Source organism: Pinus tabuliformis, chromosome X (assembly GCF_031772625.1).
Source record: "Pinus tabuliformis cultivar Carrire ecotype Pingquan chromosome X, CPIR1, whole genome shotgun sequence".
Lineage (NCBI taxonomy): Eukaryota > Viridiplantae > Streptophyta > Pinopsida > Pinales > Pinaceae > Pinus > Pinus tabuliformis.
Genome location: NC_142308.1, coordinates 1,642,913,373 through 1,642,932,151, shown reverse-complemented (window position 1 = coordinate 1,642,932,151; position 18,779 = coordinate 1,642,913,373). Strand labels below are relative to the sequence as shown.

At 39.1% G+C, this 18,779-nt stretch overlaps 1 pseudogene; it reads right to left on the bottom strand.

The window, feature by feature from the left end:
- The window catches only part of LOC149146330 (protein DETOXIFICATION 55-like), a 68,792-nt pseudogene that overhangs the window by 30,874 nt on the left and 19,139 nt on the right, over nt 1-18,779 (bottom strand).

The window sequence follows — 18,779 nt, the reverse complement described above, 5'->3', positions numbered from 1 at the left end:
CTCTAGCTCGTTAAAGCTACCGGGAGTGCTATCCCTCCTCTAGATTTTAATCTTTTTGGACCTAAGGGATTATTACACAAAAAGATTGAGCGCTTGTTTTATTCGGCTTGTTAAAATTATCGAAAATTCATCCCTTTCGTATTATTTTATACTTTTTCGGACATAAGGGATTATATAATGAAAAAGAATTATTGGAGTTTCCTTTACGTCCCTTTTAGACTCTCTAAAATTGAAAAGGACCGAGTTATCTTTGTCGTTAAACTCGTTAAAACCAATAGCGACAAACTTGTCCATATAGACAAGAACGAGTTTCACTGTCGCTAGGCTCGTGAAAACATAGCGACGGGTTTGCCCAAAGGGAAAATTATAGAACAAGCATATGTTATCCTCCTCAAGCTTGATAAAAATAAAGAGGTACTGGTCAGCAATGACAGGGGAAAAATTGTGAAGAAAACTTGAAGAAAATTTATTGGTAGCAAAGTCGCTCTTGAACATGACACTTTCACTCCATGTCTGAGTCGGGTTGGGTTATTCTGTTCACCGGTCATATTACTAGTGGTCCATCGTACCATCCATCTTTGGGGTTAACTCTATCGATCCATTCCAAGTGTTGCCGATATGTTCAAGAGAAGTCGATCAGAGAATTCACCAACCCATCTTGTGTCTCATCCACTGCAATAGCTTTACACTTCATTCTTTCATGACCGCCACCCTGAACCCTGTATCATCAGATCATTTTCACCTCCAAAAGTCATTTGCTATGTTCTGTGTCATAGGTGTGGGATTCATTAAGGCCCTCCTACGATGGGTCACTTCTTGTCGACATCAGCTCATTATCCAAGAAGTCGACCTAGGAACAACCCTTTCAGTACTTTGAAGCTTGCATGCCTCAATGGCAAGTTTCTCACTTTCGGCGACAGGTTTACATCAATGGCCTTCAACCGAGAGATTTTGTGTGGTGATCGATGCCAAGTCCCATTTTCACACCACACGAATTGTACTGTCGTACCTTGAGGGTCATCATCATTATCGGTGATTCCTCTCGTGCCTGTTAACAGCTTACATCATTGGCTGGTAATCAGGCGATGTCTTTCCATGTTCGACTCCAGAACATCTTTCACATGGATCGGCTTGTACTTCGGGTGAAGATTGGACGAGTTTGAAGACCCCAGATATAGTTTCATCCATTCGGGCTATGATATATTTAGAAAAATAAAGACATCAAATGTACATCATTGCTACACAGATGATCACCCAAAACAAAGGATGATGGCTCTATTAGAATCATCAGTCTGCCACATAGACGGTTGTCTGTCCTATGTACATGAAAATGAATTTATAAAGCTGAGCATGGGAATGCCCACCTTAGCTAGATCATGAAAATATTATGAAGATAATGTATTGTATTGTATCTTATTACAGGTCGCCTTCCAGTTTGAAAAAACCTCAGATCCTCATGATAAAGCATTTCACCAGACATTAAAAGATTAACGACCTCATGCTTTAGGGGGCAATTGTTATAGACATTTTTGGGCACTGCAACCCCAATCATATATTTCCAAAAACCAAGGGCTCCTGAGTCCCTAAAAGTGTTGTTTCATTCCCTAAAGGAACAAGGTCAGGTGATTACATCATCTCCCAGAAGTTCTCCATAGGAAACTGCTCAGAACTAGTAAAAATTGGACCATATAGGTTGCTCAGTGCTAAGGGTGAAATGCATACTGGAAAGCCCTTCTGTAGGGTGCGATGGGCGAGAATGGACAAATAGCAGAGACAATTTGCGAGGTGGATGATCATGGAATCTTCCAGAAACTTCTCTTGTGACACTTGCCTCTCTGAATTCGCCCAGGGATGAGTAAGAGACCATCAATATCCAAGTGGAATGAAGGAATATCAGAGAGAAGACACTAATCAAAATCACATAAGCTGACTCACCTCCCTGCAATCATCTATATATGGATCCCTCATCCCAGAGATCCAAAGGCTGGAATTTTGTATCTTGTAAGGAAGTGCTATTGGTTTCCTGGTGGAATATCATAGTGTTGGGTGATCTAAGCTTTTCATGAGGTGAAGAAGGGCTTTCATGCTGGGAGGGTGACGCTGGGTCAGAAAAATGGGTTGTAATTCTCTCTTCTAATCTTCATATTAATAAATCTATTCAAGTTTTCCTCCACATTCTTGTGTGTTTGATAGTATATGCATTTGTGTGGTCAATATATATCTGGTCCTATATTGTTTATGATTGTAGATCTCTGCACTTTGAAGGTATTATGCTGCTTTGAATTTACAGGTACTCTTTGAAGCGGAGTGGTCAAGGGAGAAGCGGCATAGACCGGTCGATGAGGATAAGGAACAAGCAAAGAACCGAGCAAAGGATCGAGGTTGGTATTCTTTGATCCTCTCCTATCTACTTCCCATAAAGGAAAATGAAAGTAACTTTAATTTGTTTGTTTCTAAGATAGCTACACGTCTTAGTGGGACTAGCAGCTCTGCATAGACACTAGATTTCCCAATAACAAAACTGGTCAAAACTGGACCATATAGGTTGCCTAGTGCTAAGGGTGTGATGCATCTCACCTACCCAATGTAAAAAGTGCGATGCATACTGGAAAGCCCTTATGTAGGGTGCGATGGGCGAGAATGGACAAATGGCAGAGACAATTTGCGAGGTGGATGATCATGGAATCTTCCAGAAACTTCTCTTGTGACACTTGCCTCTCTAAATTCGCCAGGGATGAGTAAGAGACCATCAATCTCAAAGTGGAATCAAGAACTATCATAGAGAAGACACTAATCAAAACCCCAGAAGCTGACTCACCTCCCTGCAATCATCTATATATGGATCCCTCATCCCAGAGAAATCTAGTGTCTATGCAGAGCTGCTAGTCCCACTAAGATGGGTAGCTATCTTAGAAACAAACAGATTAAAGTTACTTTCGCTTTCCTTTATGAGAATTAGATAGGAGAATATCAAAGAATACCAACCTCAATCCTTCGCTCGGTTCTTTGCTTGTTCCTTCTCCTCACCGACCGGTATTTTCCGCTTCTCCCTTGACCACTCCGCTTCAAAGAGTACCTGTAAAGTCAAAGTAGCATAATACCTTCAAAGTGCAGAGATCTACAATCATAAAAAATATAGGACTAGATATATATTGACCACACAAATGCATATACTATCAAACACACAAGAATGTGGAGGAAAACTTGAATAGCTTTATTAATATGAAGATTAGAAGAGAGGATTACAACCCATTGTTTTGACCCAGTGTCATCCTCCTAGCATGAAATACCTTCTTCACATCATGAAAAGCTTGGATCACCCAACACTATGATAGTCCACCAGGAAACCAACAACACTTCCTTACATGATACAAAATTCCAGCCTCTGGATCTCTGGGATGAGGGATCCATATATAGATGATTGTAGGGAGGTGAGTCAGCTTCAGGGATTTTGATTAGTGTCTTCTCTCTGATAGTCCTGGATTCCACTTGGAGATTGATGGTCTCTTACTCATCCCTGGGTGAATTCAGAGAGGCAAGTGTCACAAGAGAAGTTTCTGGAAGATTCCATGATCATTCACCTCGCAAACTGTCTCTGCCATTTGTCCATTCTCGCCCATCGCACCCTACAGAAGGGCTTTCCAGTATGCATCACACTTTTTACACTGGGAAGGTGAGAGGCATTGCACCCTTAGCACTGAGCAACTTGTATGGTCCAGTTTTGGCCAGTTCTGAGCAGTTTCCTGTGGAGAACTTCTGGGAGATGATGTAATCACCTGACCTTGTTCCTTTAGGGAATGAAACAACACTTTTAGGGACTCAGGAGCCCTTGGTTTTTGGAAATATATGATTGGGGTTGCAGTGCCCAAAAATGTCTATAACAATTGCCCCCTAAAGCATGAGGTCGTTAATCTTTTGATGTCTGGTGAAATGCTTTATCATGAGGATCCGAGGTTTTTCGAACTGGAAGGCGACCTGTAATAAGATACAATACAATACATTATCTTCATAATATTTTCATGATCTAGCTGAGGTGGGCATTCCCATGCTCAGCTTTATAAATTCATTTTCATGTACATAGGACAGACAACCGTCTATGTGGCAAGATTGATGATTCTGATTGAGCCATCATCCTTTGATTCAGATGATCATTTGTGTAGCAATGATGTACATTTGATGTCTTTATTTTCCTGAATATATCGCAACCCGGATGGATGAAACTAGATCCGATGTCTTCAAACTCATCCAATCTTCGCTCAAAGTACAAGTCGATCCGTGTGAAAAATATTTTGGAGTCGAACATGGAAAGACATTGCCTGATTACCAGACAATGATGTAAGTTGTTAACAAGCGCGAGAGGAATCACCGATAATGATGATGACCCTCAAGGTATGACAATATAATTCGCATGGTGTGAAAATGGGACTTGGTGTCGAACACCACGCAAAATCTCTTGGTCGAAGGCCATTGATGTAAACTTGTCGCCGAAAGTGAGAAACTTGCCATTGAGGCATGCAAGCTTCAAAGTACTGAAAGGGTTGTTCCTAGGTTGACTTCTTGGATAATGAGCTGATGTCGACAAAAAGTGACCCGTCGTAGGAGGGCCTTAATGAATCCCACATCTATGACATGGAATGGAGCAAATGACTTTTAGAGGTGAAAACGATCTGATGATATAGGGTTCACGGTGGCGGTCATGAAAGAATGAAGCGTAAAGGTATTGCAGCGGATGAGACACAAGATCGGTTGGTGAATTCTCTGATTGACTTCTTTTGAACATATCGGTGACACTTGGAATGGATCGGTAGCATTAACCCCAAAGATGGATGGTACGATGGACCAATGGTAATATGACCGGTGAACGGAATAACCCAACCTGACTCAGACATGGAGTGAAAGTGTCATGTTCAAGAGCAAGTTTGCTACCAATAAAGTTTCTTCAAGTTTTCTTCCCAAATTTTCCCCAGTCATTGCTGACTAGTACCTCTTTATTTTCATCAAGCTTGAGGAGGATAACATATGCTTGTTCTATAATTTTCCCTTCGGGCAAACCCGTCGCTATGTTTTAACGAGCCTAGCGACAGTGAAACTCGTTCTTGTTTATATGGACAAGTTTGTCGCTATTGGTTTTAACAAGTTTAACGACAAATATAACTCAGTCCTTTTCAATTTTAGAGAGTATGAAAGGGACGTAAAGGAAACTCCAATAATAATTTTTCGTTATATAATCCCTTAAGTCCGAAAAAGTATAAAATAATACGAAAGGGATGAATTTTCGATAATTTTAACGAGCCGAATAAAACAAGCGCTTGATCTTTTTGTGTAATAATCCCTCAAGTCCAAAAAGATTAAAATCTAGAGGAGGGATAGCACTACCGATAGCTATAACGAGTTGGAGAGGCCAATTTCTTGGCAATCTTTTCATATTTTACGATTCAGACGAAAAGAGCTTAAAGGAGACTCGTTTTGAGGTACGAGTGATAATTTCAGGTAGCAACTGATTCCAGGTAAGGTTTGGAATTTTCCAATCACAGCAGTGTCACAAGGATGGCTAACAGGATCACTCTTCGCAGCTGTTCCTCAAAAAGGGGTAAACAATCAAATGGAGGTGAATGATCGGCTAAAACAGAGTGGAGGTGATGATGAGAACACGACCAAGGATCAAAAGCTGATGATAATGCATTCACAATGGTTATTTACAGGAAATTGGTTCATTTTTTAATGAGCTTAAACTCTGGGGGAAACATTTGCTCATTGCTTAGGTTTAATTTTTAACGAGCTTGAATTCCACATAAAAACTGCTCGTGCCAGTCGTATAATAAGGATGTCTCATCGGTAGATTCCATTTTTATGGAGCTTGCACCTTTCGAAGCTTTGCTCCATATCCTTCCTTTATGTAAGCTAGGAACGACCAATCCTGCGAGTTTAAAGGGTTTGAGAACCTACAAACTAAGAAAATAAATGGTCGCTCTTCACTTGCACACAAAAAGGTTTGCATGCCCTTAGGTATAGTGAAGTAGAGTTTCGAGGTTACCCCTCAATTTGCAAACAAAACATTTGCTTTGTCAGGAAAGGCCTACCTTTTATAGGTTACCCCTCAATTTGCAAACAAAACATTTGTTCTATCAAGAAAGGCATACCTTCTAATGGAGGTATCTTATCTAGTCTAATCCCATTTTCCCATACGGACGGGTGTTGGACCAGTCATATATCCTTCGATGAAACCTACTCTATACCCAGATTTTTCCTACTGGAGCAGACCAGGGCGCATGCCCCCTGGGTTTTAGTGATGACCCCCCGAATTTCTCGCGTTCTTCAGATGGATGAACTGGATATTGTTGAGACATTCCTTGCATGAAAATACCACTTAGGGATGGCATTTGAATATTAGCTGTGTGTGAGCCAGGGAACGAAAGCTGGTCTACGAGCTGGACCACTCGGCCTTCATACAGAAAACACATCACTCAAAAGAGTGAGGAGACAATGGTTCCCATGCAATAAATATAGTCACGCCCAAGGAGTAGATTATAGTCTAGAGGTCCTTGGACTACCATTATGTTCATATAAACGTTTTTCCTTCTCAACGTTATAGGCACATTGGGGAGGATCCCTAACGGTCGCCTGGTTCCTTTGTCGAAGCCTGTCAGATTTCTCATCTCAGGCAGAAGCAATGGCGAACCAAGTGCTTTCCAAGTAGTTGAGGAAAGGATACTCACAGAAGCCCCTTCATATATGATGGTACCAACCATGACCATTTTGTAAGCTTGTACAATGATTCACAATGGTACACTAGTCGGTAAACGGGGTCTGCCTAGTAGATTCCAATCGAAGGAAATGACTAGGTTGCTTGGAGGTGGGACCAAATAGACAGCCGGATATGAATCTGACGAAATTCCTTCCTACGGTAAAGGAACGGGTAGATTGCCCCCATGTTCATCATAGTCTGTGTTTACGAAAAGAATTTGAACGGTGTCATTCTCATTCTCTTCGGTGATTGTATGATCTGAAGATGGACCTTCCGAAGACAAGACCGGGTTGAATGTCGCCTCAACCTTTTGACTTTCGTCTGGTATGGATTCAGTGGGTTTATCTTCAATGATAGATGCTTCAACTGACCACAATGGCGTGTCAGTCGGATTTTCAACTAGTGATGGACTCGGCAAGAGTTTCTTGTATCCAGGAGGAAGCTGTAGCGGTGAAGCAGGACAGTTATCCAAGACTCTTTTAGCTTCGTCTAGGAAGGGACAATGGTGGACGACGTGATCGCCTTCACATAGTTTACAAGGAAATTTACATTTCCTTTTCTGTCCAAATCCTTTGCTTTCACTAGTTGATGGTGTACTTTCAACATGATCTTCAGAGGTTGATGACACCGGATTGTGCAAACGAGGAGACCAGTTCCTTAAGTTCCGAGGGATGCAAGTACAATCTTGATGATAGTGGTCTCCTTTTCAAATGACACATGGAGATTTAGGCTTGGATGGTGCAGTGTGTGGATTTTCACTAGATGATGCCCGGTTACCCCTTTTGCCTTTGGCTCCTTCTTATTCTTCTCTTTCTTCTCCTTCCCCTTCTTCTCCTTCTTAGTTACTTGATTTTTGGCTTTACCAGCTTCATCAAGCGAAGAGGAAGGAGGAGAGGGAGAATTGGACGAAGTAGAAGGTTGGGGGGTAACTTTAGTATCATCTAGTTACTGACTTGATTGTTCAGGAATGACGGTGTTCTGAACGATGAAGGTCAAGAAGAGCCATATTGGCAAGCCAATTGTCAATCCTAGAAGTGACAAAGTGGCCATATGAGGTGCACCAACATCTCCCCAAGAGGAGAAAGGACTAGGATTTCCTCCAAGGGGAAATCCTTGGTTGGTGGACTTCATTTTCCTCAACCTAAGACCAATGTGGGAAATAGTGATATTGTTCCAATTAAAATAGATTTTAGACGCTTTGACACAACTTTCTTTTTCAATTTTTAAGAGTCGAGAAAAAACAAAAGATGACTCTAGTCGCCTTCGATTTTTTATGACCCTGAAGTGACAAGTGGTCAGATGGACCTTTTCTTTTAAGGAGTCTGAAAAGGAACGAAAGAGACTACTTTGGAAATCTAGACAGAGGGATTACCAAAGCAAAACTGGAGAATACTTTTTATGGTACGGCAGTCAATCTTCCCGAATGCTGTGTTCAATGCATTGTGATCGATAGGGCAGTAGACACGGCTTCCTATGGATAAAGGATATAGCCTATTGTGGTCTCCCAATATATCCTCAACGGTATGTGGGAGCACAAGTCTGTACTGGTACTTGTCGTCTCAAAGAGGAGGAATCACCCAACCAACAATGAAAGCGATAGTTACCAGGCTTTACGACGCTGGAATATGTCTCTAGCCTAGACTTCTAGATGTTGTGCATTAGGTTCCAAAGCATTTTTATATTCATTGAATTTATTTTACAGTTGATCTTTCTTAAGAAATTTTCCTTTCAGGTTCACCGCGTGATGTAGATATACAATTCCTAAAATGCAATATAAGATGATAAACAATCGTTTAATCTTCTTTTTGTAATAAAAATCCTAGCTACTGAAGAAATAGAGATGATATTATTTCAACATAGAGCAGAGAGCACACACTAGATGCACTATCCTAAATCAAACCAACAAGCAGTCTAAATGCAAATGCACATGCATGTATTTGTTTTCAGCCTTCTTAATGTGTGAATAACAAGAAGAATGCTAAGTACAAATCTGATTTATCTTTTCAAAGCGACAGTACTAACAAATTTCTCTTCAAAAACAAAAGGAAGATAATGACGACACTTTCCGACTTTGAATTGAAAACTGCTTTCGACACTTGAAAAACTAATAATTCAAATCAAATACAAGAGTAACTCTATAATCTACCATCAAGAACAATAGAATTCTTTTCTTTGACTAAAAACGACACTTGCGACACTTCCCAATAAAAAGACAACAGTTTGATTATGTTACCTTTTGTAAAAGAGAATTGTAAATGGCGCACAATACATAAAAACATTAACAATTATTTGTACTATGGAGGTGGAATCATGTAAGGGAAGGGAGTTTCCATAGTGATATACTGATCACAGACAACAAAACTCCTGAATAAAGCTAAAGAGAGTGAACACATAAACCAAAATCTGAGAGCAGAGGAGGTCTTACCTGATCAGTGCACCTGTAACACAGGGAAAGTGTGATGCGATGCACCTACAACACATGGGAGGTGCGATGCATCCAGATTCCCAAGAGGAGAAAGTTCGATGGTCCACCGACGAGACTTCAACTTGGTTTTTGGTCACAATTTGCAGCTTAGTTCAAGGATTTAGGCTGAGCCAATGATAGTTAGTAAATAGAAATCACAGGGGCTGATCTAATGATGTTACTAGAGCCACCACTAGGGAAATTAGGATGTTTGCAAATCGATTGTTCAGTTTATAAACAAAACTTGGAGATAGATTGAAGCAGCATTGATCTACTTTGCACTTGCATAGCAAATGCAGTTCGAAGGCTAGTTGGCTTAACTTCAGGCTCCGTCTGTAAGTTTATAAAGCAAACAAATATAGACAAGCAAACAAGCTATTCGATCCCCAGCGGAGTCGCCATTTTGTTATCGGGAAATCTAGTGTCTATGTAGAGCTGCTAGTCCCACTAAGACGGGTATCTATCTTAGAAACAAACAGATTAAAGTTACTTTTTCTTTCCTTTATGAGAAGTAGATAGGAGAATATCAAAGAATACCAACCTCAATCCTTCGCTCGGTTCTTTGCTTGTTCCTTCTCCTCACCGACCGGTCTTTGCTGCTTCTCCCTTGACCACTCTGCTTCAAAGAGTACCTGTAAAGTCAAAGCAGCATAATACCTTCAAAGTGCAGAGATCTACAATCATAAACAATATAGGACCAGATATATATTGACCACACAAATGCATATACTATCAAACACACAAGAATGTGGAGGAAAACTTGAATAGTTTTATTAATATGAAGATTAGAAGAGAGGATTAAAACCCATTGTTCTGACCCAACGTCATCCTCCCAGCATGAAAGCCCTTCTTCACCTCATGAAAAGCTTGGATCACCCAACACTATGATATTCCACCATGAAACCAACAACACTTCCTTACAAGATACAAAATTCCAGCCTTTGGATCTCTGGGATGAGAGATCCATATATAGATGATTGCAGGGAGGTGAGTCAGCTTCTGGGATTTTGATTAGTGTCTTCTCTCTGATAGTCCTTGATTCCACTTGGAGATTGATGGTCTCTTACTCATCCCTGGGTGAATTCAGAGAGGCAAGTGTCACAAGAGAAGTTTCTGGAAGATTCCATGATCATCCACCTCGCAAACTGTCTCTGCCATTTGCCCATTCTCGCCCATCGCACCCTACAGAAGGGCTTTCCAGTATGCATAGCACTTTTTACACTGGGTAGGTGAGATGCATCGCACCCTTAGCACTGCACTGAGCAACTTGTATAGTCCAATTTTGACTAGTTCTGAGCAGTTTCCTGTGGAGAACTTTTGGGAGATGATGTAATTAGCTGACCTTGTTCCTTTAGGGCACGAAACAACACTTTTAGGGACTCAGGAGCCCTTGGTTTATGGACATATATGATTGTGGTTGCAGTGCCAAAAAATGTCTATAACACTATGAGATGGAAACTCTATGATGTCCTCAGGAAATACATCCCGAAACTACTGCAAAAATAGGTACTTGTTAAACACATCTACATCCTCAACCTCCTTACCCTTATCACTAGAAATGCGTACTACAAATAACATACACCCTTTCCCGTGGCTAGGATTTTCTTGCATAGTTGTCACCATCCTAACTAATGTTTCTTTCTTCTTATCCTACAAGAGTCTTAGTTCCCCATTGTGATGAGCCTCGGTATTGAAACAAGAATGTTGCAACTCCCAAGGCTACCGAATTTATTTATCAACTTGGGGTTCGTACAAAATTAAGAGGTATAGGTACTATATGTGCAGCATACAATGTGTCCTTCCTTTTCTGTCATGATGTAATGGGGTGCATGTACTGAAACCAAATCCTAAACTAATTGCAAAAAATGAAATGCTTGAAATGGAAACCTTAACCTATTGCAAGAAATAAAGTACAAGGAAAGAAACATATTCTAATTGCATAAATATCATGAACTAAATGTAAAAGAAACCTAACTTAACCCTATTTATCACATGTGATGATTTAAAATAACTAAGCATGGATTCTGATCTAGGGAGTATTAACTGCTATGTGCATGTGTGAATATAAAAGAACTCTTTTTTTAATCTTTTTGTTTTATAAATGCAAATGCTAATCCTCACTTGTTCTTTGGCAGGGGAGACAGGTATGGAGGAAGAGGGTTAAAATGGTATTGATGGCATGGAGGTAAAGTAGGGGAATAATCCCAACTTAAATGATGATTTTTATCAATTTAGGTTCAAAACAGGCCGCTACAAGATTTCCCACGGGATGTACTAGTTCTCCTACACGATCCCCTGTTTTACTATAGGATGTTACAGATTTACTATATGAAATTATAATTCATTGAATGACCAAGAAAATCAAATTAAAATTGGATGGGAAAAATTTTGTTATTGACTAGGATGTATTAGGTCCCCATTCCAAGTGAAATCACTCAAAAAGACCTCTGTTAACCCATGCTAAAACATAGTAAAAAATTACTAGTCGAAAATCTAGAAATTCGAGAACTGGTGAGCTAGTAAATCTATAAAATGGCTACCTAATCAAGTGAAAATGCAATGGGGTAATTTTTGTTATGAACTAGAATGTTTTTTTTGATCTAATGCAAGTGGAACCAACTTAATTGAAGCTCGTTAGAATGCTCTAAAAAATAACAAAAATTTAATGTTCTTTGCCACAAAGAAGTTCCAGAAATCTAGATTTGAGAATAAGAAAGCTAATCCAAGTAGCTCAATGATTATTATGACCTTAAAAATATTTTCCAATGATGAAATGATTCTTTTGATCCTGAAAAAGAGTTTACATCAACCATTTAACCCAATCCTACAACAATAAATCATTAATACTAAATGCATAAATAGAAAGAAATAAAAACAAGAGATGTATGTGAGTAAGAAGTGAAAAGAAGGAAAGAAAATGATACAAAAGGGATCTGAGGCTCTTGGGATGGCCAAGCCCAAGGAAAATCAGAGACCTATGAAGGAGAACAAGATTTAGAAGCTGAACATAACACCAATATTCATTATTTTCATCAATATAATTACATCCATGCAAGAAAATACAATGGAGCTGTAAAAATACAAGTTCTCTGCACAATAACACTAGTAAAAAATCTATCCCTAGAGGAAAATTCGACTTGGTACTTATATAAAATGTAGGAATCATTCCCCATGAAAGGAAGAATCTTTCTCAACCAAAATCCATTGATTAGTGGACCTGGTTTCCAATACTAGGAATCTACATTAAATGGCAGGGAACACATTCCTAGATTTTCTCAATCATCGGAGTTCCACAATTTGTGCCATAATTCCACAATATATTGTTGATTTATTATTTAATATTGATCCTCCTGTAGTAGGGAGAAAATCCCTTAATTATATCCTCTTCCAAATCTTTATAATCTGCTCACTATTCTCATAATATTCCACAAAAATAAATAATATTAGGCACAAATATGCAATTATTCATAAACCTTCCTAATGAATATATTAAAGTTAAAAATACATTATCTAATGCAAAAAGAGAGGTTTAATGTGTTGAAGGATGGTCATAGGCCTTAATTTATGTTTAATTTAGAGGCATGAGCCTTAATTTATGTCTAATTTAGAGGCCCATCACATTGTCATCAACACAGTCAATATCTTTATCATAGCAGTCTACCTTGGTTCTATGAAGATACAACCAATCCCTACCAAAGAAAATAATGTATGATCCCAATGGTAGTAAATTTATATGTGTTGTGGTAGGCATACCATTCAAATCAAATTCACAAGATCTTTCCCAATGATGAACTCACTTCTTTGTACTTGTAGCCAACTGCACTAACCAAGACTCTACATGCAATTCCTTACTCAAACCACTCTTATCCACCAAGTCAGGACTAACATAGCTATAACTAGATCCAGGGTCAATAAAAATAGAAATAACTTGATCACAAAGATTACTGTCCATCTCAATGATATATGCCTGGTGTTTTGCCTGCTTGTTGTCCACGACCACATAAATACCTGGAATACACTGGCCAACATGCCCAACAGTTTGTGCCTCCTGTGCACTATATATCTTAAGCCTACCACCCTAATGTTGTGGAAAATCTCTCTTAAGGTGATCCTCACCACATGTCCAACACTCCAACTAATCAGTGCCCTCACCTCTATGTTGTTGCTGTTGTGACCTGTGTCCCTGTCTAGCTACATTAAACTTCTTTTGCGGTGCCATATTTTCCTTCCCATATGAATTCTGAGGCCTTGTTCTCTTAGGCTTCCATTTACTTCTACTTTTTTCTTTTCCCTTCCATCCATGCTAAGATTCATTCTTATGTTTTTATTGTTCATAGAAATGCTTCAATTTCCCATTAAATTCCTCAAGTGACCGAGGCTCATCATACTCAATCTGATCTCTAAATGTTAATGGCAAACCACTAAAAAATCTCTAAAATTTAGCGTTCTCATCAGTAAGATATATAACATACCTCAATAGCTCTAGAAACTTGGTCATTTCCTCTTCATTCGTCATTGATCCCATCTTTAGCTTATAGAATTATTTAGCCTTACTGTCGTAGTACCTCTCTGACAAGTACATCTTCCTGAAAATCCTCTTGAACTCCCACCAACTCAAGTCATCTATTGTGATGTCTCTGACCTGCTTAACATCTTCCCACCAGATGTCTACTTTACTTTTCAAAATGAAGATAGCTATTCAGGCCTTCATGTTATCTATGTACTCTTGCAACTCAAAGAATTTTTTCATCCCAAGTATCCAAGCCTCTGCCTCTTCCAGCTTCTTCACATCTCCATCAAAACTAGGTGTTTTTTCTTTCTTGAATTCATCCGACACGTATCCCCTATCGTTCCTCATGTAAGGATGATAGCGATGACGATCATGATGTTTATCAGAACCAGAACTAGAATAGTATCTATACACATCACCCCTCCTATCTGGAGTGTCCATCAACCTACCATCTCTCACTGTGTTGGATCTATCCGACCTGTGTCTACCAGGAGACCTACTATCATATGCCTCATTAGTTCCATACCCATGTCCATGGATGATCCATAGTGGCCCTTATCACTGCAAGTCTGACAAAATATGAAGAAGTATAACATTAACCTCTTCTTGCTTCTCTTGTGCCTGTATGATTGGGTCATTATCTACCTTACAAATCCTTATCTCTCCCTTCAAACTTCTCAATGTAACTACCAAATTGAAAGAGTTCCCAACACCATACTACTCTTCAGATTCATAGGGAGAGTCTTTGTAGTCAACCATCTTGCTAGCCATTTGATCTCTTTCCTGCAATGAATAATATTTCAGATAAACCAAATCATAATAAATCAATGTACCTTAGTTCTAAAGCCCCCTTTTTAGGCTGATAGCCTAGGTCACTACCCATAATGGAGTGATAGCCTAGAATTAGTAAAAGTATAGGGAAACAATGATGGAAAAGCAATAAGCTGAACAGGACCATAACCAGACCCGTACTATCCATGACAAGAATTTCGTCAAACATATCATCAACATGTAACTTATGGGTGTAAACAATAGAATTATATGTAGGGATCTCATACTTATATGAGAATCACTATGAACCATTGTTTCCTCATGTCAATTGCTGCATTATCATCAATTAGGTCACGAACACATTATGCATTCATATACCAGTAAAAACATGCCAAGATACATAAATAGTTGTTGTCATAAAATATACATATAATCCACATTATAGGAAAAACAATATCATAAACATATTAGCCATCAAATCCACATATACATCAGTGCATTTACACATGGAAATCAAGGGAATGAATTTCTCATTAATGCATGCAATAAACTAACTGGAGATGGGACTATCATGTTCCACCCAACCATACATTGGGTGAGCCAAGTTTCTATTCAGCAAATCACCCTCCTGCCATATTCCAACCATGAATATGGGATTCATAAAACACATCAAAAACACCAATCAACATGGATTCCACAAGAGTTCTCCGCCTACACCGTGAGGAATTTGAGTGCCTCTTAGTCTCTCAGGCTTTACCACAATCCACAGTTGGATCCAGGGATCACTAGGCCCTACACTGAGACATACTCTCCAGTCTTTACCATGCATCCCATCCCGGGACCACTAGGCCCAATCGAGAGAAAATACACCTCTTGGCTTTACCATATATCCTGCCATTCACCGACAAGGGTTCCTAGACCCACCAAGGCGCACAATCTGGATTTACCGCAACCCATAGTCTAGTTTAGGGGTTATTGCGGTAGTGGCTTCGTGATCTAGAGTTTGGTTTAGGGACCACTAGACCATGTGTTTGTCAATTCAGATATGCACCCTACTCAGTTTCGAATCCAATTAGGCCATCCCACATAAACTGAATGAGAGAACCCATCTCATCAAAGCTATCAAGAAATGGCAAGGCTAGGTTGAAAATAATGTCACACTAGGAAAAACCCATGCCATGGTAGAAAAGAAACACATGAAATCCCATGCATGCCAAATCTAGCAAGGAAAATACACATGCAAGTCGATACTTGAAATAAAGCCTGTTGTAGCTACTTGATCTTGCCTTTCCCTATTTGATCTTTGCTTCCTCTTGCCTTCTTTTCCTTTCTTTCTCCAATGCCAAAGTACTCCAAGAAAATTCTAAGTGTCTAAGAGTATGCGAGAAAGAGAATAATTAGAGAGCTCCAACACTAAACTCACAAAAGGTACCAACTGATCCTAAGAAGCCTTTTTATGAATGATGCCCCTATTTTCTTCATTTTCTATTATTTTCCTTCATTTTCTTCCTCACGTGAAACCAGTGACCTTTCACCTCCTTTTTCTCCTAATTTCCATTATTTTCATAAATAATTGTGCCAAAAAGGCCATTTTGCCTTTCCAAAACCTTAGCCATTGCCTTTTCCAATTTCCTTAGCCATAAACAACCAAATTAACACCCCCTAGGATGTCTTGCCCAACATTCAGCTCAGAATAAGCATCCCATCGACCGTGGTTATTGTTTTTAACTTTTATTACATGGAATTTTCATGAGGGTTGTTACAGATACACCTGATAGGAGAGGCAGTGGACATGGGTTCTACTTTAGTTTTGGTTCAGACAGGTATCATGTTCATGATCATTATCATCCTTACAAGAGGAGTGATAGGGGATATTTTCTAGATGATTTCAAGAAATCCAAGCCACCTACATTCAGTGCAGAGTTGAAAAAGTGAGAGGATGCAGAGGTATGGTTGCTTGGGATGAAGAAGTTAATTAAGCTACATGAATATATAGAGAACATGAAGGCCTGAATAAATATGTTCAATCTCAAAGAGAAAACAAACATCCGGTGGGAAGATCTGAAGTGTGTTAGAGGCATCAGGACAAAGGAGTTCAATTGGCATGAGTTCAAAAGGCTTTTCCGAAAGAAGTACTTGTCAACGAGATATTATGATGGTATGGCCAAGGATTTCTATGAGCTAAAGATGGGATCAATAAAAAATGAGGAGTACACGACTAAGTTCCTGGAGTTATTTAGGTATGTGCCATATCTTACGGATGAGAATATGAAAGTTCAGAGATTTATTAGTGGAGTTCCATCAAAATTTAAGGATCATATTGAGTATGATGAGCCTCCGTCATTGGAGGAAGTCATTGGAAAGTTGAAGAACTATTATGAGAAATCAAAACATAAGACTGAGCCTAAGCAGGGTTGGAAGGGGAATGACAATTATAAAGGTAAATGGAAACCAAAGTGGGGAAGACCTTAGGATGTAGGTGAGAAAGAGAATGCTATTCCTTACAAGAAATTTAATGCAATTAAGAAGGGACATGGGTCTCATCCTAGAGAGTAGAAAAATAGAGGTGATGGTAGGAGATAGTTGCAGTGTTGGATATGTGGTAAGGAACATCTCAAGAAGGATTCCCTGTCATATCAAGGTGGCAAGCCTCAAATCTACAGTGCTCAGGAGGTGCAGATAGTTGGGATGTTGGACAAAGTATTCCTTGGATCTATGGAACATTTGATAACAAGCAGGAAGATCACCAACCATCTATTATTGAGATGAAAGGTAAGCTTTATGATCAAGTTGTTTCTATTATGATTGAACCTGAATCTAATTATAGTTATGCTAATCTTGACCTGATGGATAAGTGTGGTTCGATAAAATAAGTGCATGAAGATTCTTGGTTGGTGAAGTTGGCTACAGGTATTAAGAAAAATGTTCATCATTAGGTAAGAATAAGAAAACATGTGGAGGATGGTTACAACTATGCAAGAAAAGCGTAGTAGCAAGAAAGGGTGTGTATTATTTGCAGTTCATGTTTCTAGTGATAAAGGTAAGGATGTTGAGGATGAAAAAGTCTTGAAGAGGTATCCGGTTTTACTGTAGTTTTAGGATTCCCAACAAAGATTTCAGAGTTGCCACTTCATAGGGAAGTGGACTTTTCTATTGAGTTGGTACAAGGGGCAGCACCAACATTGAAGTCACTATACATGATGATCACTCCATAGTTAGTAGAATTGAAGTTGCAATTGAAGGAAATGATTGAGAAGGGATACATTAGGCCAAGTGTGTTGCGTTGGGGTGCACCGGTGTTGTTTGTGAAGAAGAAGGATGGCACTCTCAAGTTATGCATTGATTATAGGAAATTGAATAAGGTGAAAATTAAGAATATGAACCCTTTGTCGAGGATTGATGACTTGTTTGATCAGTTAAAGCTAGCATCAATGTTCTCAAAGATTGATTTGAGATCAAGATATCATCATGTATGCATCAAAGAAGAAGATATTTACAAGATTTCTTTTCGGACCAGGTATGGACATTATGAGTTTGTTGTGATACCTTTTGGTTTGACTAATACTCAATCTAATTTCATGTTTTCGATGAATAGTATATTGCATCATTATCTGGATAATGAGGAAGAGCATGCCAAACACTTAGCAAAAATATTGAGATTGCTAAGAAAGCATAAGTTGTATGCCAAGATTAGTAAATGCAGTTTATTTCAAACATAGGTACATTACTTGGGACATTTGGTTTCCAAGGAAGGTATAGTAGTAGACCTAGAAAAGATTAGAGCTATCATGGAATGGGCATCTCCTAAGAATGTGGATGAAGTTAGATCATTCATGGGGTTAACATGTTACTACAGGAGGTTCATCAGGAACTTCTATCGGATTGTCTATCCTATTAAATCATTGTAGAGGAAAGAAAAATTTGAATAGATAGAGGATGTGAATCTAGTTTTGAGTAGTTGAAGTAGTTTCTTACAAATGCTCCAGTTCTAAATATCGAAAACCCAACTAAAGAGTTTGTGGTATGTGTATATGCTTGCAAGAGAGGACCTTTTGGAGTCATGATGCAGGAGGGACAGGTGGTATGTTACAAGTTGAGGATATTGAATTAGCATGAGCAGAACTATGTGATCCAGATGGCTCTGAAGAGGCTAAAAAATAAAAGTGTTCAAAAGTTTATGAAACTAGGACCAACTCTTAGAAATCAACGAAATATTTCCAACGATGCAAATGGTGCCTCAATCCGAGTTCGTATGAGAAAGTTATTACAGTATAAAGTTTGGACCAAAT